The sequence below is a fragment of the Oncorhynchus mykiss genome, chromosome 3, assembly GCF_013265735.2.
Source record: "Oncorhynchus mykiss isolate Arlee chromosome 3, USDA_OmykA_1.1, whole genome shotgun sequence".
Taxonomy (NCBI): domain Eukaryota; kingdom Metazoa; phylum Chordata; class Actinopteri; order Salmoniformes; family Salmonidae; genus Oncorhynchus; species Oncorhynchus mykiss.
Window position 1 is genome coordinate 47,214,074 of NC_048567.1, and position 21,308 is coordinate 47,235,381.

General features: G+C 44.3%; 1 protein-coding gene across 3 annotated transcripts in view; it reads right to left on the reverse strand.

Moving 5' to 3' along the window:
- Window positions 1-14,590, reverse strand: part of LOC110520052 (activin receptor type-1) — a 40,182-nt gene extending 25,592 nt beyond the window's left edge. Inside the window, exon 1 of one of the 3 annotated variants that reach the window (XM_021597034.2) lies at window positions 14,196-14,590. The gene's annotated coding sequence lies outside the window, so the exon portion shown is untranslated. Of the gene's footprint in view, window positions 1-11,177; window positions 11,674-14,195 lie in introns of those variants that run through there. The other 2 variants (XM_021597030.2, XM_021597031.2) reach the window with 2 other exon arrangements.
- Window positions 14,591-21,308: the final 6,718 nt, after the last annotated feature.

Sequence of the window (21,308 nt, forward strand, 5' to 3'; positions counted from 1 at the left end):
AAGAGTCAACACCAAGTTTAAAATGCTCAAGTAAAGTGGGTCTCATGCCTTCCGGTTGTCCTGGCAACAAGGCATTGAGTGGCAAGCAATTGGGCGACTAGTGCTCTCCTATTGGCTGAGCTGTACTGGGAGAGAGAGACAGCCTACTTGGCAGCGAGTGGAGCAGACAGACGCAGGAGGAGAACGAGGAGGAGGACGAGATGATCACAGCAGGGAGCCCAAATAGAAACATTCCAAATGAAGAGGCTGCCTCTAACCATTCAATATTGCATGTATCTTTAGGCACAGCAACATAAAATGTACATTTACGTCCGTTTGACTTCGGCTGTGACCTGTCGGACTGATTCAAACAGAGCCCACCCCACTCCATAGCAACACATCCACACCCCATAAAGAGGACGCATGTTTTCCAAACTATTCCTGTACCAAATCCACATTGATAAGACTTGAAGATTGTTGCCGTTGGCCAAAATACTCCCTACAATTCCGCCACCTATTCCCCATGCAGCGTGTTCATGACATACTAAGCCAGGGCAGACCGTTATCTTGGCAGTGTTTGTGTCTGCCCGCTGATAAATACCCCAGTGTTTCCCCCAAAGCCTTTGTGCCGGCTCCCAGACATAAATGATTAAGCACGCAATGTTAGCATTACCCCAACGGCGTCTGTATGGCCCGGCTCACACAGACCACATGTTGCTCCTTTTTAAAATCAGAGCACAAAACAGAGGCTGCCACTGAAAGATAATCATGGGCTCTGTGCAGAGCAGCGTGGGGGTAAGAGGACCGAGGGGGGGGGGGGGGCACCCAGGGGACACACAAGTATGGCCAGGGGGCAACGAGAGGGCAGAGGGACCGGGGGATAATGCAGCCACAAAGTCCAAATTGGCTACAAAAATGTAAGGTTAGGGTTAGGCATGAGGTTAGCAACGTGGTTAAGGTTAAGATTAGGTTTGAAATCAGATTAAGAAGAAAAGTGGTATAAATGGTCAGGCTTTAGCCATAATGACTTTGACTGTGTTAACTAGTGACAACCAGGTAGGGGAGGGCACTGAAAAGGAAAGGGAGGGGGGCAGGTGAATAGTGTGCCACCCAAAAATGAGCACTGGGTACAGACACATACCGTTTTGTCACTAAAAGGGGCAGCTCCTTGTACTACTCTCCTACATACTCCCGTGCTACATGAAAATGTTAATGTTCCTGATCATTCCTTGCACAGCCGTGGGTGCAGTGTTGTGTAGGCAATGAAGCGGGTTTTTGTTACCACCAACTCGCTTGGTTCCTTGATCTGATCTACAGTGCCTTCGGAAAGTATTCAGACCCCTCGACTTTTTCCACATCTTGTTACGTTACAGCCTTATTCTAAAATAGATTACCTTTTATTTATCCACACACAATACTCCATAATGACAAAGAGAAAACAGGTTGACATTTATGCAAATGTATAAAAAAAAGACCTTATTCAAATATTCAGACCTTTTGCTAATGAGACTTGAAATTGAGCTCAGGCGCATCCTGTTTCCATTGATCATCCTTGAGATGTTTATACAACTTGGATTCCACCTGTGGTATATTTCAGTTGATTGGACAGAATTTGGAAAGGCACACACCTGTCTATATAAGGTCCCACAGATGACAGTGCATGTCAGAGCAAAAACCAAGCCATGAGGTCGAAGGAATTGTCCGTAGAGCTCCGAGACATGATTGTGTTGAGGCACAGATCTGGGGAAGGGTACCAAAACATTTCTGCAGCATTGAAGGTCCCCAAGACCAGGATGGATCATTCTTAAATTGAAGAAGATTGAAACCACCACGATGTGACGCTCTGGAGAAAACCTGGCACCATCCCGACGGTGAAGCATGGTGGTGGCAGCATCATACTGCAAAAATGTTGACCAAAAAAAAACTGTTTTTGCTTTGTCATCATGGGGTATTGTGTGGAGATTGAGGGAGGGGGGGCACTATTTAATCCATTTTAGAATAAGGCTGTAAAAAAAAATGTGGGAAAAGTCAAGGGGTCTGAATAATTTCCGAATGCATCAAAGTAGTCTATTTTGCATTGGCAACCAAATATTATCTCAGCGACAATAAACCAAATGGTAGCTTTATTAATTCCCCCCCCCCAAATAAAATTATTTTGTTTAGAAGTAATAACTAGTGATTCCAGGCTATTTTAAATAAAATATAAAATATAAAAAAAGCGAGCCATGTGCTTTTTCCCCTATGCCAAAAACATGACCTTTTTTGCTGATACAGTGGGGCAAAAAAGTATTTAGTCAGCCACCAATTGTGCAAGTTCTCCCACTTAAAAAGATGAGGCCTGTAATTTTCATCATAGGTACACTTCAACTATGACAGACAAAGAGATTTTTTTTTCTCCAGAAAATCACATTACAGGATTTTTTATGAATTTATTTGCAAATTATGGTGGAAAGTAAGTATTTGGTCAATAACAAAAGTTTCTCAATAGTTTTATATATATATATATACCCTTCGTTGGCAATGACAGAGGTCAAACGTTTTCTGTAAGTCTTCACAAGGTTTTCACACACTGTTGCTGGTATTTTGGCCCATTCCTCCATGCAGATCTCCTCTAGAGCAGTGATGTTTTGGGGCTGTTGCTGGGCAACACAGACTTTCAACTCCCTCCAAAGATTTTCTATGGGGTTGAGATCTGGAGACTGGCTAGGCCACTCCAGGACCTTGAAATGCTTCTTACGAAGCCACTCCTTCGTTGCCCGGGCGGTGTGTTTGGGATCATTGTCATGCTGAAAGACCCAGCCACGTTTCATCTTCAATGCCCTTGCTGATGGAAGGAGGTTTTCACTCAAAATCTCACGATACATGGCCCCATTCATTCTTTCCATTACACAGATCAGTCATCCTGGTCCCTTTGCAGAAAAACAGCCCAAAGCATGATGTTTCCACCCCCATGCGTCACAGTAGGTATGGTGTTCTTTGGATGCAACTCAGCATTCTTTGTCCTCCAAACACAACGAGTTGAGTTTTTACCAAAAAGTTATATTTTGGTTTCATCTGACCATATGACATTCTCCCAATCATCTTCTAGGTCATCCAAATGCTCTCTAGCAAACTTCAGACGGGCCTGGACATGTACTGGCTTAAGCAGGGGGACACGTCTGGCACTGCAGGATTTGAGTCCCTGGCGGCGTAGTGTGTTACTGATGGTAGGCTTTGTTACTTTGGTCCCAGCTCTCTGCAGGTCATTCACTAGGTCCCCCCGTGTGGTTCTGGGATTTTTGCTCACCGTTCTTGTGATCATTTTGACCCCACGGGGTGAGATCTTGCATGGAGCCCCAGACCGAGGGAGATTGCCAGAAATCTTGCCTGTTTGTAGGTGACCAAATACTTATTTTCCACCATAAATTTGCAAATAAATTAATTAAAAATCCTACAATGTGATTTTCTGGATTTTTTTCCTCATTTTGTCTGTCATAGTTGAAGTATACCTATGATGAAAATTACAGGCCTCTCTCATATTTTTAAGTGGGAGAACTTGCACAATTGGTGGCTGACTAAATACTTTTTTGCCCCACTGTATGTGAGTACATACAATACATTCAAGCCTCATTACAATTTGTGATAATGTTCTAGGTTACACCGGCAAGTATAATATTTATCCAATTATAAAATCAGATTATTTCACACGGAGATGTGGGAAGCTAATCAACTTCAAAAATCACTTCAAGATTGCGGTCTTGATTTAGCTTGGCATTGAATAAGCATCCCATTTTGCACTGATAACCAAATATAATCCAGACAACATTAGAATCCTCCAACAAGGTATTTTGCTTAGAAGGGATTACTATGTGATTCTATGCTATTTTGTAAAAACAGCTGTAGTCGTGCTTCTTTTTTTCTTCTCCTCCATGACTAAAAATTATATTCTATTTTTAGCTGATATGGGAATGAATACATTGAAGTAGCATACCAAAATTAGGGATAATGTTGTAAGTATACACATATTTGCCAGGGCATATTTTACGCAACTATACATCAGATTATTCACATGGAGACATGGGAAGCTATAAAAGGCTAGCTAGTTTGCTACATTTTTAGTCAGACTAAAGCTAGCTACTATGGGCAGCATATAGCAAGGGCAGATGACTTTTGCTTGCTTTCACCACAAATAAGAAGACAAACAAAAAAAGCCAGCTGTCGCCCCCTTGTGAATGGGAATCTAGGCAGCACGGACCAGCGAGGGTATCATGCTGCCAAAGGGTGCTCCAAAAATTAGACTCTACCCACACTCACATAGATCAATGGAATTAAGCTTGTATCAGCCTTAAGGGAGGACAATGGGGTGAGTCCCAAAATCCAGGTTGGAAGAATCTAGATATCCACCTTCTTCAAATCAAACTTTGTCACATTCACAGAATAGAACAGGTGTAGACTTTACCGTGAAATGCCTATTTACAAGCCCTTAACTACTCTTGAACTGCACTGTTGGTTAAAAAAATATTGACCATGTAGACTAAAATAAAAAAGTAAGACAATAAGAACAATAATGAGGTTATATACAGGGGGCGCCGGTACAGAGTCAGTGTGCGGGGGTACAGGTTATTTGAGGTCATTTGTATATGTAGGTGAGGGTGAAGTGACTATGCATAGATAATAAACAGCGAGTAGCATCAGTGTACAAAAGGGATGTGGGAAATCGCCACTGGCGATTTTATTATTGGTTCAGCAGTCTTATGGCTTAGGGGTGGAAACTGTTGAGGAGCCTCTTGGTCCTAGTCTTGGCGATCCGGTACCGCTTGCCGTTTGGTAGCAGAGAAAAGTATATTGGGTGACTGGAGTCTGACAATTGTATGGGCTTTCCTCTGGCACCACCTATTATACAGGTCCTGGATGGCAGGAATCTTGGCCCCAGTGATGTACTGGGCCGTTCGCACTACCCTCTGTAGTGCCTTACGGTCAGATGCCAAGCAGTTGCCATACCAGGCGGTGATGCAGCCGGTCAGGATGATCTCGATGGTGCAGATGTAGAACCTTTTGATGATCTGGGGACACATGCCAAATCTTTTCAGTCTCCTGAGGTGGAAAAGGTTTTGTCGTACCCTCTTCACAACTGTCTTGGTATGTTTGGACCATGATAGTTTGTTGATGTGGACACCAAGGAACTTGAAACACTCGACCCGCTCCACTACAGCCCCGTCGATGTTAATGGGGGCCTGTTCGGCCCGCCTTTTCCTATAGTCCACGATCAGCTCCTTAGTCTTGCTCACGTTGAGGAAGAGGTTGTTGGAAGGTGTTTAGTCCCAGAGTCCTTAGCTTAGTGATGAGCTTCGTGGGCACTATGGTGTTCCCCCCTGATTTTGGGTAACTACCAGATTTTTGCAACAAACACCATGGGTGCAGAAGCAGACAGGGATGGCATAAAATGACACAGATCTCCCCAACACCGTGATTCAGGATGTGTCCCTCCAGGCACTTAATATATCACCTCAATTATCTGCCCGATGCATCTCAGCCACTTCCACTTAATCTGCCTCTAGCCTTTAACTAAAAATGGGGTGTTTCATTTGGTATCTTTTACAAAAAATGTCACCGTCTGCAGTCTGCCTCCGCACAAAGACAAGAACGCAACCCAATTTGAGAGAGGATAGCCTAGCTTTTGAACCATATCAAAGGCAAAAACCCTACCGCCATCTTGAGCTTGCACCAATGCCGGGTGATAGATTAACAAGTTGGGTTCGGCAAGGCAGAGTCAGAGAGATCTGATGCAGTAGTTTGGCTGAGGGATTAAGATGTGCTCCTCCTGATATTAGACCGCAAGCTGGAGACAAACGAGGCCAGCAACATCTGCAGAACACATTGAGCAAAACAGAAAGAGTAGTACATTTTTGTGAGTTGTGTGTTTGTGCTCCCTCTGTCCCTGCATATTGAAATCTCTGGCAGTCTCTTAGTTGCAATGAGTTAACAGAGCCGACATCCTGACAGGGGTGTGCTGCTCCCCCCCCCCCCCCCCGCCTGCCATTTTCTGTATCTTGGGATAGAATCTAGTATCACTGTAATAGTCGACCAAGGGAAGGATAAAAAACACAAGAGGGGAGATCAAATACAGAGCGCCCTATAAAGTACATAAGCAGGGGATTGGAAGGGGTGGGTGTTGGCAGTGGAAAGGCTTTGCTGAGATGTTGTCTTTGAGGACCAAGTGGGACCAAACAAAAATGTGGCCAAGTTGTGGTCAAGGCAGCTCGAGAAAATAAGCAAGTTTCATGCAGTCTTCCTTCTCTCTCAAACGATTCAAAGTCCCTGCTCCTTTTCAAAACCCTACATTTGCATCAAGATTAACATTTCGGTGTTGACTGTCAAGTCACATGCATACACCAGATAGTTGGATTCATCCCTTTTACCCAACCATCATGACTCCATCATATGTTTGTTTGGTCGGTTGTGATATGCTCAGGTAACGATTGGTGCGATGCATTGTATAACAGTATATTGAGTGAGTGATTGAGAGAGTGTGTGTGTGTGTGTGTGTGTTGCTTGGGCCTGGGAGCCCTGCAGGAGCTGCTGAGTCATCAGGCTGCCGAGCTGGGAGACAGGAGGTGGAATCTGTGTCTGAGCTGGCGCTGGCATAGTTACCATGGCACAAATAGCCCCAGAGGATCCACAGGGAGAGCTGGGCAGAGCAAGGCACAGCTGACCCAGTCTTGGCCTGCTCCGGGGCCCATGCCTCCCCTCACATGTTCCCATCCCACTCAGAGAGGAGTGTGACACCAGGAACACGCAGATGGCCCGCTCCGAGGTAGATATGGGTGTGACACAGACAGCGCTGGGGGCAAACTAGCCCCCTGCGAGCTCACCTTGCATTTACACAGCAGACTCACACAGCACATCGAATCAAACATGCCACCAATCGCTGCTCACAGCCAAACAGCCAAGTGCATCAGAGTAAACAAAGTAAAGCAGACATAGATTTGCAGTGTTTATTCGGTTGTTCACTAGACCTGTCTGGAAACTCCACAGAGAGAGCTGAGAATAGTCAGAGTTAAAGATAGGTGTGGCGTACGACAAATATAAATACTATAGGCTATATGAGAAACAGGAGTATCTCATAACTGCACAACAGATTGCATATATGCCATATACAAAACTAAAAAAACAATTCAAATTGGAAAAAAATGTGCCAATTTCAACCAACAAATTAGATGTTAGTGTTTTTTTTATTATAGTGTACTAGGAGCATGGGAAGGCAAAGAAAATGGCCTTGCTTCCAATTGAACAGCAGTGAAATGCCCCACTTAAGTTTAAGTGCAGTGCTTAAAATCAAGAGCAAGGACAACTTCTGTCTTACCCAGGCACTGCTGTTTAACTCATCCAATGATTAATCATCAGTTTTGTGTGATGTTTTTTTTTTTTGGGGGGGGGGGGGGGGCTTGCATATTCATGCAGCATTTGCACTTCCATTTAGAGATATTACACTTCAAGAATGTGTCATCCTACAATAAAAAAAATGCAAACAAAAGAACATGAACAATCCAGAGGGAGACAGAGAGGAGGACAGAGAGCTCTGTAAAAGCTAAACAGTCTAAAGAATTCCAGGGCCGTAAACAACTCTGCTACGTTAATTAATTACGGCACGCAAGACAGCTAACAACTGGAGGTTGCCATAATCACACTAAATCTGCTCATTGGAAGAAAACATTCATTAAGCTATGGAAATCCTCCTCCACCCTTGCTAGGGGCCTCATCAAATGGGAGATTAAAAGCCCACAGGCAGCTCTCCGTGGCCCCCAGGACCCCACAGTGGCCCATTCTGACCCTGCCGTAGCCCTGCCTGGGCTCTCTCTCTCTCTCCTTTTTCTCTCCAGGGCTTCACTCAACAGCAGACTCTCTCACAATGTAAGGAATGTCATCAAATGCAAATGGGCCTTTTCTTGTAAACTCACAGTACTGACACTCCTTTCCTGGTAAGAGGTGAGTGCAGCAGGTTTGGGTTCAGTGCAGGAAAGGGTCATTTCTGATATAATACACATGCCCCTGTGTGTATCCCTTGTAATCTGAGACAAAAGATGTATTTTCTTTCAGCAGTACTTTTTTTTTACCATCACTCTGGCTTCGACAATGACCAGAGAGACCCTCCTGAAAATGGTCAGACTTGAACGGCCATTTTGTTTCTCCTTAGTCTCAGATGATCAATTCCTCACTGAGTAGAATGAAAGATGTTGGCAGGGACAAATGACATGGTCAAAACAACCTTGTTTACTTTGAAATTACATTGGATTGAGGAGATGTCTGCGGGTTTGATCCCATTGAATACAGCAAAGGATCTGAACGAAACATAACCGTCGCTTTCAGCCTCAACCGCTGACACTTTGTACAGGTGAGACTTGAAAGCAAGAAATGGAAAATGTACGATTGCACAATCACAGAAGCTCTAAAAATGTACTAAAACCCCAAGCATCAAGTGAATTCCTGAACAAAAAAAAACAAAAAAAATGTGCTTTGTGCTACAGAGATATATCAAGGGCAATTATTCAAGCACCACGATGAAGACATTCAAGACAAGAAGTCAGCATATTGATAGACAGAGTATACTGCGACCGGCAGCAGTCACCATGGCACCGCAAATTTATCTGTATGGACCACCATCACAACACTCGGCAGGGCCAATTCAAACACCGTCTCTATGACCTTTAGCAATGTTTGCAGGAAGTGGAATGCACAAACACTCTCCCTCTGAATGACCCACTGATGAAGTTCAGTGTGCTGCAGTGACACAGCTCTCCAAGACCACCTTGATTTGTATCACACAGACTCTTGTTCCATCTCTTCTCCACCGTCAGACCCGATTGGTCATATTGGACTCCCGGACAAATATCCAGAGATACTGTAGTTTTGCCCTCGAAGCCCTTAATGTACGGTAGCAATGAGAAGAAGAATCATAGGCGACCTCACCAAGCACAGAATTCCAATACGTTACTATTGAATTGATGTCCTGTGGCAGAGAGTGAACTTTGCCATTGAGAGTGGGCTTAACAAGATCAGCCCCCCCCCCCCCCCAGCCGGCCACACACACACACACACACACACCACCCCCACTCCAGTCCTGCGTGTCTACCTGTCAGATTGAGGCTTCCCACACAGCACTACTGGACCATCACAGTCACACCCTCCTGTCAATAGAAGCATTATGACCTGGGTTTGTTTTATATTCCTGAGTGAGAATTCTTCGTAGGAGTGGGACCAACTCCCATTCAATTGTTCCTTCAATTACAGAGGATAGGCGACAAGACGTTGTAGTCCATCTGCTCTCATTGATCTTGAAGCATAGGAGCACACAAAAGTTTCACATAATGTCCTTGAGAACAGAGGTAATAGGCGACAGATTTTGGGCTATTTCTAAATGTGTAGAAATCTCCTGTTCTGCCTCAATCCTCAGGTGTTAACTAGCTTCCTTACGAAGCCATGGAGAGAGAACAAATAACAGCATCACAAAATTGGAAAGGAAGTCCAAGAACTGCAACACACCACAGACGCACATATGTTTGATATTAGCGAGGGTTTCACTAATGTTAGTCTTCAAGGGATACTTCGGGATTTTTTGCAATGAGGCCCTTTATCTACTTCCCCAGAGTCAAAAGAACTCACGGATACCATTTCTTATGTCTCTGTGTCCAGTATGAAAGTAAGTTTGAGATAGTTTAGCGAGCCAATGCTAACTAGCACTAGCACAATGACTAAGTCTATGGGTATCTGCTGGCAGATAAACAAATCCTAGCAGATCAATTCTAAATGTTTTGAGCATTGACACGGCATGCCAAAAACGGCATCTTTGTAGATCTTCACCATCAGCTTATTACATCACACAAAACCGTACATGCCCCACATCTCTAACCCTGCTCATTTTAACTTTCCAAACAGACTTGAGTTAAAGAAGGGAATCCTTAAAATGGTCTAAATGAGGGAATAATTCAACAAACCAAATGAATCTACAAATCACACAAATCAAGGGATCAATCAAACAGAGGTCACTGCTAAAAATAGGGGATTGATCATTGTTTAATTCTACTCGTAAACTACATCTACTTCAAAGCCCAGGAATGGGGAAAGGCAGAAGAACCAAAGAGAGCCATAACTTTCCCCCTAACAGCTGAGCGATAAGAGCTCTGAAGCGAGTGAAGAGCTCATAAAATGTGTATTGCAGATGGTCTCCAGTGCAGTCTCGGGGTAGTGGGAGAGGCCAGGAACACTGCGTATCGGTGTCTGCTTTAGTCTGCGTAGACAGCAGACTCCAGTCTCCTCTCGATTTGCCTTTCACTCACATTTGCAGAGAGAATAGAACTTGAAATCAATAACCCACTGGAGAGCCACCAAAGGAGATCCTGGAAGCAGACACACACACACACACACACGTAGGACCAAAGTCTGTCTGGGGCACAGCCGCTGTCTGACTTCCTGTCTAGCATCAAGCCGAGGCTGCAGGGCCAGCTAGGCCCCAGACGACGAGGCTGCACTCATCCTGATATGTTGTGGCTGCACAGGGCTTATGATTATTAAAGGCTCAAGGATTTTGACTAAAAATAACACCGTCTTAAAAAGCAGTGGGAAATCGGGGGGGGGGGGGGGGGGGGACAAGCAATGCCACACACATGCTGTGTTCCGCCGCAGCCCCATCCACAACTGCCAGGTCCAACTCTAATCCAGACAGAAAACTAAAAGTACAATTTACTCGCATGTCAGAGTGCCACATAAGGTCAAGAGTGCCAACCTCACAGCTGATGGGTCCTTAAAACCTTATCAGTCTCAGGAAATCCCACAGTGAAAAAGCTCAAATTCACTACTTTCATTCATCGGCTTTCTCTGCCCTCATATTTAGCCTAGCAATTAACTGTTTTGCCATTTGCTTTTCAGGACAACCAGGGATACGAGGAAAACAAAACTATTTGAAATAAAACAGTTGAACTCGTGAGTTTTATTGACAAATGTCAATTAAAACAAAAAAAAGGTCCACCAAGCAAAAACCTGATAAAAAAAATGCATTTATAAGAATGCTGTAAGTACAGAAATTGTTTGCTCAGTGAGAAATGAATATCCAAGTTGTCACTGACAACTGTGTGGAGTTTGACAGCAACTATGCGAGCACATTGCAGTAGTCTAAGGCACTATGTCCTGGGATTTCATATGATCTTCTATGTAGAACTTCCTACCTTCTGACGACTCTCTTGTAGCTTGTAAGCGTCGGAGAGCAAAACGCAGCTCTAGCTCAGCCCCCGTTAACTAATGGTTGGTATTAGTGGATGCAGAAGAAATAAACGAATCCAATGCAACAACCCAGCAGTCTGTAGCTCAAACGCAATGTTTAAAATGGGTTGGAATCCAAAAACGCGCCGGCGTCACAGCGCGACTATAGGAGATCGCTCGTCTGTCGTCGGAGTCTCCGCCAAGTCCCGCCTCCCTCGCTCTTCCTCCGCTCTCTCTCACACAAGCTCTTCTCTCTCACTCCCAGGCTGGTTTGAGACGGAGGCACTTACACCACCACGCCTGAGCCAGCCCCAGATTCCTGCTCAGACTTGAAGCACTGCATCTCTGTGCATGGCACAGTCTGCTGTTAATGACAGCGTGTGTGTAACCTGATCCTCCAACAGGCCAACCAGGGCTCCCTCGCTCTGTCTCCGAGCAAGGCAAACCCTTCTCTTCTCCCCCTGCTCTGCTATTGTCTCAGCCCATACTGCCAGCTGTTTCTGACAGCCAAATTACTGTGCACAGAGAAATGATTGCTGTCGGAGGACTATTCTTTCCATCGCGCTCTTTCTTTCTCTCTCGCGCCTCTGCTTTCTGAAATGTTCAGGCCTCAGTGGGCAAATTATACACTTTGTGGTGCTCTGAAAGAACAGCTGCGGAACGGATCTGCTGAGGAAAGGCCAGACTATCTGCTCCAATGGAAGTGGATATCATGTAATGTGGGAATAATTACTTTGATCGTGTCTATGGGAGAGAATTAGAAACCGTCTGTTAAAAACAATTGACATTACAGTATGATGAATCAGAAACTATGTTGAACCCACTAACCCAACATGAACACTTGGCGTTGAAATGGACGAACAAAAACATCAGAATAGAGCATTTCGGGTTGCTGTACGCCATTATAATACCCCAGTAGGTGAATGGTGCATGAATCAAATAGCCTTTAGAGATTCGCAGATAATACTCCATAAGTCAAATACAGTTTTGAAAAAAACATCAAGGAGCGTCAAAGGGAACATGGTCATATCCAGAATCACATACGCAAGATACCATTGCTTTGACCGCTACTTGAAATTAACTTGACATCTTTATGGAAGAAAGGAGCGCAAACGCTCTGAGTTGTCTACAATAGATTTCCACAACATCCACTAGTGTCATTGGCCCGAAGCACAATGATTACATTGTCAGGAGGGACACTGGAGAAAGAGAGCTTATCAGGACGTTATGGGTGAGCAGGCACAAACAAGTCAGACGGACCTTTCACCTCAACTGAATAGAGTGGGAGCCCTGTCCCCGTCCAGACTGACTGACGTCGCGCTATCTAACCGTGATCAGCAGACTCCAGGAATCAACTAACCTTAGTGAGACACTCCAGTTCACCAACCACTCACACAGCTCCATTAGTAGGTACAAACTATTATTAACAACGTTCCTCAAAATACATTTCTATCAGTTATAGGCACCATTTCTAGCATTGTTTCATAGACTGAGATAGATTCCCTTCAATATTGATTCCAACCAAAGAAATGACCAGTGACCGACCACTCATTTGTGTATTCCAAGCTGTCTAGAAGTCTATTCCATGACCAAATTCATCTGCCAATACACATATCGTGCACATGTGTGACAATGGCAACAGTAGGGCAGTCAATCATCAGCTTCAAAGAGACTATTTTCAAGGTTCTAGGCGATACCTGCCTCGACACATTACGATGATCTCACATAGTAGTCGCAGCTGTAACCCGATGACTCAGATAGCAGAGAATTTACACATCATCATGACCTCTTGACTCATTTTAGCATGGAGGCTAACCTTGGAGACTTTATGACACACTGGAGAGAGAGACACTGATGCCCATGGGATGTAAGGAGATGATTTGTTTCATCAATTAGAAGGGAGTAAGGGACAACTGCTAATATTAAGATTGACATTCACAGCCAATAACTGACTGTGTGTGTATATAACCTGAGAGAAGTTCATTGAGAAGAGCAGGACCTCTAAATTATGACACCAATGACCTGTAAGTGTTAAACAAAAATCCATATACCTTTCAAATTAAATATGCACCAGATTCAGACGCACCAGTCTGCTTACTTTGCCAAGGAAATGCCTTTCAAATCTTTGCCGCATGATCATTTGATCACTTTTTTTTCTGCACCTCATTTCTATGATAGTGTTTGTCTTAAAACATACTCGTGCAAAACGTAATGAACAAATATTTAATAAGTACATGCTATATAAAAAAAAAAGTGTTCATATTATGTAATGTAGCCAAAGTGAGGCCAAAAGTAATTAGTTAGTTCACTTTGTGTGCACAGACAGCACACTATCAGGGAGTATTCAATGTGTGCCCCAATCTCGTTAAATATTTATAGTTCTTCCCCCACTCTGGCTACAGGACCATTGTGGTGCTTATTGCCCAGCGTGGGCTTGATGGAAACACACGATCAAGGAGTGATGCTCCCAACAAAGTCTACATGACAAAAGGCACACCAACAAAGTGAAAGAAAATTTGACGCATTTGAGCCTACGAGTGACTGGAACCCCTGAGCATCAAAAATCGCCGCCAAACAAATACCCAAATATAGCCTATATCTTGACATACTTGAGTCAAGGGGAGTTTGAGTTGGTGTTTGTGGTAACGTTGATCCTGTCTAGGCTTCTGTAAATAGTAACACAAATGTTTTCCTCCACAACAGTGGAGAAACAATCTGTTTCTCCAGATTGAAAAAAAGTGACCTAAATAATAGGGCTAATATTTCAAATAGGTAAATTAACCTTATCTGGTTGACATAAAGCTTGTGAGAGAAGGAATGTGCCACTCACTGCCTTATTGAGCGAAAAAACTACTGTGATAGTGGGCTACATTTGTACTCTTTAGGGTCCCCGCAAGTCCAAAGTATAGGCTGCGCATAGGACTCTAGCCTACAGGTAGCCAGACATTCCTAATAAAATATATAAACAAACCAAAACAACTTACCTTGCATGTAAAACTTATGAAGTGATTTGAGGACGCACAGACGTAACCTAATGTGCTTACTGCACAAGTCAGGCTATTCTGCTATATCCCGAAAATTCACCGACAAGAGCCTATTTGTTTGGTTTCTTAAATGCAAGACTCCGGTTTCAGCCGACATTGCCCTACTTCGGCTTCGATACTATGTTACAATATAACGAATGTTCATAATCCAAAGTAACGCAAAATTGCGGTCAGTAACTTCGCCAGAGTTCCATAAGCTTTGGTGTTCTTCACTCCATTTACGAACGGTAATAACCCCTAGGCGGATATTTCATGTAGCAGAGCTAGGCTACGGCAAATCCTAGGAGGAAGTAGCCTGCAACTCACTGTAATAAGAGGACCATTACCACATCATTTCCTCTGCGCATATTTCCACACCAGCCACCTGGGGAGGCGGTCATCTATGATATTTGAATTTGAAATGTATACATTTTCAGTCATCTGATTTGAAAAACATGCATGTTAGGAAAATATTATAGCCTATGTGATAGTGTTCATCAAATTCTAATCGTTGACACCTACATTCAAGAACAAAAAAATCCCTGAATAAGCAATACGCTATTTTATAAAATACAAGGAGTCGTAATATAAAACCAACCTTAGTCCTATCCAACCGAGTTAGATCAGTATGGAAGCTCATCCCTGCAAGCAAAAATAAATACATCTGATTACCGGTTATGAGATAGTAAGCAGGGTTGGGTAGGTTGTAGTCTGTTACAGTAATTAGTTACCCTTCCAAAATTGTAATCAGTAACATAACATTTTTTTATGCCCAAACTCAGTAACGTAATCGGATTACTTTCAGTTACTTTTAGATGACTTTCCCTTTAAGAGGCATTAGAAGAAGGCAAAATGAATATTACCAATTGAACGACATCTATTGCAGGACAAATCAATATTAGAGTTTACATAGCTCGCCTGTAATGGATGTTGCATTTTACTTTATGGGTTGGTTATGTAGGCTTCTATAGGCTATGTCGTTACGTTAAAAACCAAAGTCTGTCAGATTTCTAGTCATTCCAATTAAAGCAATACCGCTTGATCTTCAAGAATATGACTTGGAAATATAGATTTGCCAAATTGTTTTACCTGAGCATAATACTTTTTTTGGAACTCAGTCGGGGTCTCAATTTACTGTTGTGAGTTAGAATAGTAAGATACTCAAGGTGCAATTTAGAAAGGTTGTTGTGCATCAACAGTTTTTATCTTCTTATGTCAGTCACTGACAGTCACTCAATTAGCCATGTCAGCTAACAATTGTTATACTGTTAAGTTAGTCTAGCCAGCTATCTAAACTTTTATTAATAACGGCCGAATACGCAGGGCACGTGCCCAGGTGCCCTTACCCCCCCCCCCCCCCCCCCCCCCCCTCATCTGTCATGCCAAATAGTGTCCCCTTACCAAAAAGTTCCATAGCAGTGCAAATGTACTTAGACTTGGGTATTTCAACAACTCGTCTATTCCAACTTGTTAGGCAACCACACGTACCTACGGGGGAAGAATGGCCAGCCACACAGGATGGTGATTTTTACTAAGGAGGAGAAGGAGGCCGTGCTAACCATGATTGCCAAAATCAACCTACGCTTCTTCTCATGGGGAATTGTCAAGGGGGTGGACAGCTGGGCAAGTGAAATAAGCTTTTGTTTATCAATCTCATTGTTTATCAATCTCTGTCATATATGAAATTATTATGATTTCAATGAGTGTCATATCAGAGAGCACGCAATGTCTCAATTTGTCACTTTTTGCTTAAAGGTCAGTACCCTGTCTAACCTGCTAGAAGGCGAGACCTGGGAAACCCCACTGCTCTTTTGCTCCTAGCTGGGGTCCCCATCTGTTAAAGTGAATACATAAAACATCTCAGATAATAACTATTTGCACTTGCACACAAAATAACCTGAAGCTAGTTTTAGATTCCCCAACACTGATATTTTTTCTCTTCCTAGGGTTACCTCGGTGGAAGCCAACAATCTTCTCCAGTTGGAGCAGTTGGATGGTTGACCATTGAAAGCCCTGATGCCCTAAACTTCAGTGAAGCCCAATAGACAAAGTATGTTAAGCATTTGTTGACATTTGAGAAAGCAAGAAATGGTAGTTTATAAAAATATACCTCTTCAATTTACCTCCATTGACTGTCCAAGCCCCACCAGAGCCAGTGCGTACGGATCAGTCCGATTCTCTGTGCTCTGAGTCGGAGGGGGACCAGTTTGAGGTAGGCTATACCTTCCAAAATAGTTTAAAAGCACATATCTCCCATTTATAACACTGCACTAATCCATCACATTTTCTCACAGTAAAGTGTAACCTGTGCGTTTGCTTGTTTGCTTGTTTACGTCTCTGTCTCCTACCCCGTTCCCTATAACTCTGCTCCTGTTCTCCAGGATCTAGGTGTTCTGCCCAACACCCAGATGGGGATCCACCTGTCATCCGTTACCAACCACCCTCCAACTCCACCCTCCAACTTCTGATTAAAAGTTTTCTTGCACTATCATGCTGGGCACATAATATGTGAGATACACAGATTACCTAAAAACACTAGCACTGCAAACACTCAGAACAAAGAGAGCAGCAGTGCCTGGACTTTGCAGTCTCCCTCTTCAAGTCTCCATTCTGAGATTGGCTGCCTGTTGAGAACAAGTGACAGGCGGAACCTCCGACCACCTCCTCTATATTCTACACAACAGAATTCAGTATTTTAGTCTATGATTGCCATGTGTGCAAAAAAATATGTGAAAATGTATTAATGACACAGCTGTAACGAAAAATATAAACTTTTATGTATTAAAATCTTAAATAATTGCCAGGTTGGATTTCACAAGGTGTTCATTATTGTAAGTTGTAAGGTATCATTTGATGGTGTTTATTTGTTCCACATGATTAATTATTTTATCCTAGGAACTACAATAGATACATATACAGTGCCTTCAGAAAGTGTTCAGACCTCTTGACTTTTTCCACATTTTGTTAGGTTACAACCTACTTCCAAAATGTATTAAACCATTTTTTCCTCATCAATCTACACACAATACCCCATAATAACAAAGAAAAACAGGGTTTCAAAAATGTCTGCTAATTTATTTATTTTTTAAAACTTAAATATCACATTTACATAATTATTCAGACCCTTTACTCAGTACTTTGTTGAAGCACCTTTGGCAGTCATTACAGCCTCGAGTCTTCTTGGTATGACACTACAAGCTGAACACACTTGTATTTGGGGAGTTTCTCCCATTCTTCTCTGCAGATCCTCTCAAGATATTTGATTGGGTTCAAGTCCGGGCTCTGGCTGGGCCACTCAAGGACATTCAGAGACTTGTCCTGAAGCCACGCCTGCGTTGTCTTGGCTGTGTGCTTAGGTTCATTGTCCTGTTGGAAGGAGAATTTTTATCCCGGTCTGAGGTGCTGAGTGCTCTGGAGCAGGTTTCCATCAAGGATGTCTCTGTATTTTGCTCCATTCATCTTTGCCTCAATCCTGACTAGTCTCCCAGTCCCTGCTGCTGAAAAACATCCCCACAGCATGATGCTGCCACCACCATGCTTCACCGTAGGGATGGTGCCAGGTTTCCTCCAGTCCTGGCGCTTCGCAATCAGGCCAAAGAGTTCAACCTTGGTTTCATCAGACCAGAGAATCCTGTTTCTCACTGTGTTCTTGGGGATCTTCAATGCTGCAGACATTTTTTGGTACCCTTCCCCAGATCTGTGTCTTGACAAAATCCTGTCTCAGAGCTCTACGGGCAATTCCTTTGACCTCGTGGCTTGGTTTTTGCTCTGACATGCATTGTCATCTGTGGGACCTTATATAGACAGGTGTGTGCCTTTCCAAATCAGCTAGGGTGCTGATTTAAAAAAGAGATGGCGCCTGAAGAAATGGCAGCCGTTTTATGGGTATCTAACTAATTGTGCTATTATTTGGGGGGGGGTTCGCGTTATTTGTGACTTAGTTTGTACATAATGTTTCTGCCACCGTATCTTACAGCAGAAAAGAGCTTCTAGATATCAGGACAGCGATCACTCACCTCGGATTAGACAAAGATGTTTTTCTTCAACAAGCAGGACACACAGGATGTATTTCAGACACCCGACAAGGCCGAAATCCTCTTCATTGGCAAGAGAAAGAGACGCAGGTATAGAGGACACAGGGCGGGGTGCCTCGTAACAATCTGCCTATGGCGAGTGGGAAATCTGCCCTTACCATCAATATTGACTTTGAGTTTAAGTTTTTTTTTTTACAGGAACAGTGCACATTAATCAACGTTTCAGTAAAAGTTCCGGTAAAAGTTATCCAACCAGCTAATTTTCAACCGCAGTCCCTGGGCAGGTTATTAAAAACAATTACAATACAGACAATCAATGAGCAGTGAGCACACGCAGAGCAACATAGGACAAGCAAGCAACAAGTCAAAATCCATAAAAACAACAAAGTGTTTCCACACCTCACAAGCTACAGACAACAGACAACATGGAAAGCAGCAATACACAGCTAGGGTTTATGTTCACAAATTTGATTGACCTTTAGCCATGTCTTCATGTTTTTGTGAAAGTGTGATAGGTGGTGCAGTTATGTGTGTCTGATGGCAGTGTATTCCAGACATGGGAAGCGCTCACAGAGAAAGCAGATTGACTAAAGGTGCTTTTCCTTAAGAGAACTATACACCACTATGTCACCTCCCATTTCAGACTTGTGGATCTGCTGCCATATGTTTGGGTTTTCTGTTTAACAAAAGTACTGAGTGGAGGGGGAGCCAGGCCATTTAGAATCTTGAATACAAGACATGCGTCGGTGTATTGCACAAGATTTTCCCAACTCATGAGCTCATGCTTTTTGTGTCATGTATTGTCATGTTGTGTCTTTCTGTCCTTTCCTTTCACCCTGTCTCCCTCTGCTGGTCGTATTAGGTTACCTTTTCTCCCCCGCTTTCCCCCAGCTGTTCCTTGTCTCCTCCTAACTACCTCGTCACCCCTTTTCCCACCTGTTCCCTTTTTTCCTCTGATTAGTCCTCTATATCTCTCTCTGTTTTTTTTCCTGTCCTTGTCGGATTCTTGTTTGTGTGTCTCATGCCTGAACCAGACTATCATCGTGTTTGCTGCAACCTTGTCCTGTCCTGTCGGAATCTACCTGTCCATCTGAGCCCACGTGTGTTTATCATTAAAATAAACTCTGTTTGTTAATTCGCTTTTGGGTCCTCATTCACGCACCTGACAGAAGAATCCGACCAAGAATGGACCCAGCGACTTCGGATCCTCTCCACTCAGCCGTCGAGATCCAGGGAGCGATGCTAGGCAGACACGAGCAGGAATTGTCTGCTGCTCGACATGCCGTTGAGACCCTGGCCACCCAAGTCTCCAACCTCACAGAACAGGTTCACCATCTCCGCCTCGATCCACCGGCCACTTCCAGGGCTTTCGAATCTCCGGAGCCCAGAATCAATAACCCGCCGTGTTACTCTGGGGAGCCCACTGAATGCCGCTCGTTCCTCACCCAGTGTGACATTGTGTTTTCTCTCCAGCCCAACACTTACGCCAGGAGCACTGCTCGTGTCGCCTACGTCATATCTCTCCTTACTGGACGGGCTCGTGAGTGGGGCACGGCAATCTGGGAGGCAAGGGCTGAGTGTACTAACCAGTATCAGGACTTTAAGGAGGAGATGATACGGGTTTTTGATCGATCTGTTTTTGGGGAGGAGGCTTCCAGGGCCCTGTCTTCCCTATGTCAAGGCAATCGATCCATAACAGACTACTCTATTGAGTTTCGCACTCTTGCTGCCTCCAGTGGCTGGAACGAGCCGGCTTTGCTCGCTCGTCTTCTGGAGGGTCTCCGCGCAGAGGTAAAGGATGAGATTCTCTCCCGGGAGGTTCCTTCCAGCGTGGATTCCTTGATTGAACTCGCTATTCGCATTGAGCGACGGGTTGATCTTCGTCACCGAGCTCGTGGAAAGGAGCTCGCGCTCTCCGTTGCCCCCCTCTCCGCATCACTACCATCTTCCTCTGCCGGCTCGGGAGCTGAGCCTATGCAGCTGGGAGGTATCCGCATCTCGACTAAGGAGAGGGAACGGAGAATCACCAACCGCCTCTGTCTCTATTGCGGTTCTGCTGGTCATTTTGTCACTTCATGTCCAGTAAAAGCCAGAGCTCATCAGTAAGCGGAGGGCTACTGGTGAGCGCTACTACTCCTGTCTCTCCTTCAAGATCCTGCACTACCTTGTCGGTCCATCTACGCTGGACCGGTTCGTCAGCTTCCTGCAGTGCCTTAATAGACTCTGGGGCGGAGGGCTGTTTTATGGACGAGACCTGGGCTCGGGAACATGACATTCCTCTCAGACAGTTAAGGGAGTCCACGGCCTTGTTCGCCCTGGATGGTAGTCCTCTCCCCAGGATTCAGCGTGAGACGCTACCTTTAACCCTCACTGTTTCTGGTAATCATAGCGAAACCATTTCTTTTTAAATTTTTCGTTCACCTTTTACACCTGTTGTTTTGGGCCATCCCTGGCTAGTTTGTCATAATCCTTCCATTAATTGGTCTAGTAATTCTATCCTCTCCTGGAACGTCTCTTGTCATGTGAAATGTTTAATGTCTGCTATCCCTCCTGTTTCCTCTGTCTCTTCTTCACAGGAGGAGCCTGGTGATTTGACAGGGGTGCCGGAGGAATATCACGATCTGCGCACGGTGTTCAGTCGGTCCAGGGCCACCTCTCTTCCTCCACACCGGTCGTATGATTGTAGTATTGATCTCCTTCCGGGAACCACTCCCCCCCGGGGTAGACTATACTCTCTGTCGGCTCCCGAACGTAAGGCTCTCGAGGATTATTTGTCTGTAGCTCTTGACGCCGGTACCATAGTCCCCTCCTCTCCCGCCGGAGCGGGGGTTTTTTTTGTCAAGAAGAAGGACGGGTCTCTGCGCCCCTGCATAGATTATCGAGGGCTGAATGACATAACAGTGAAGAATCGTTATCCGCTTCCTCTTATGTCTTCAGCCTTCGAGATCCTGCAGGGAGCCAGGTTTTTCACTAAGTTGGACCTTCGTAACGCTTACCATCTCGTGCGCATCAGGGAGGGGGACGAGTGGAAGACGGCGTT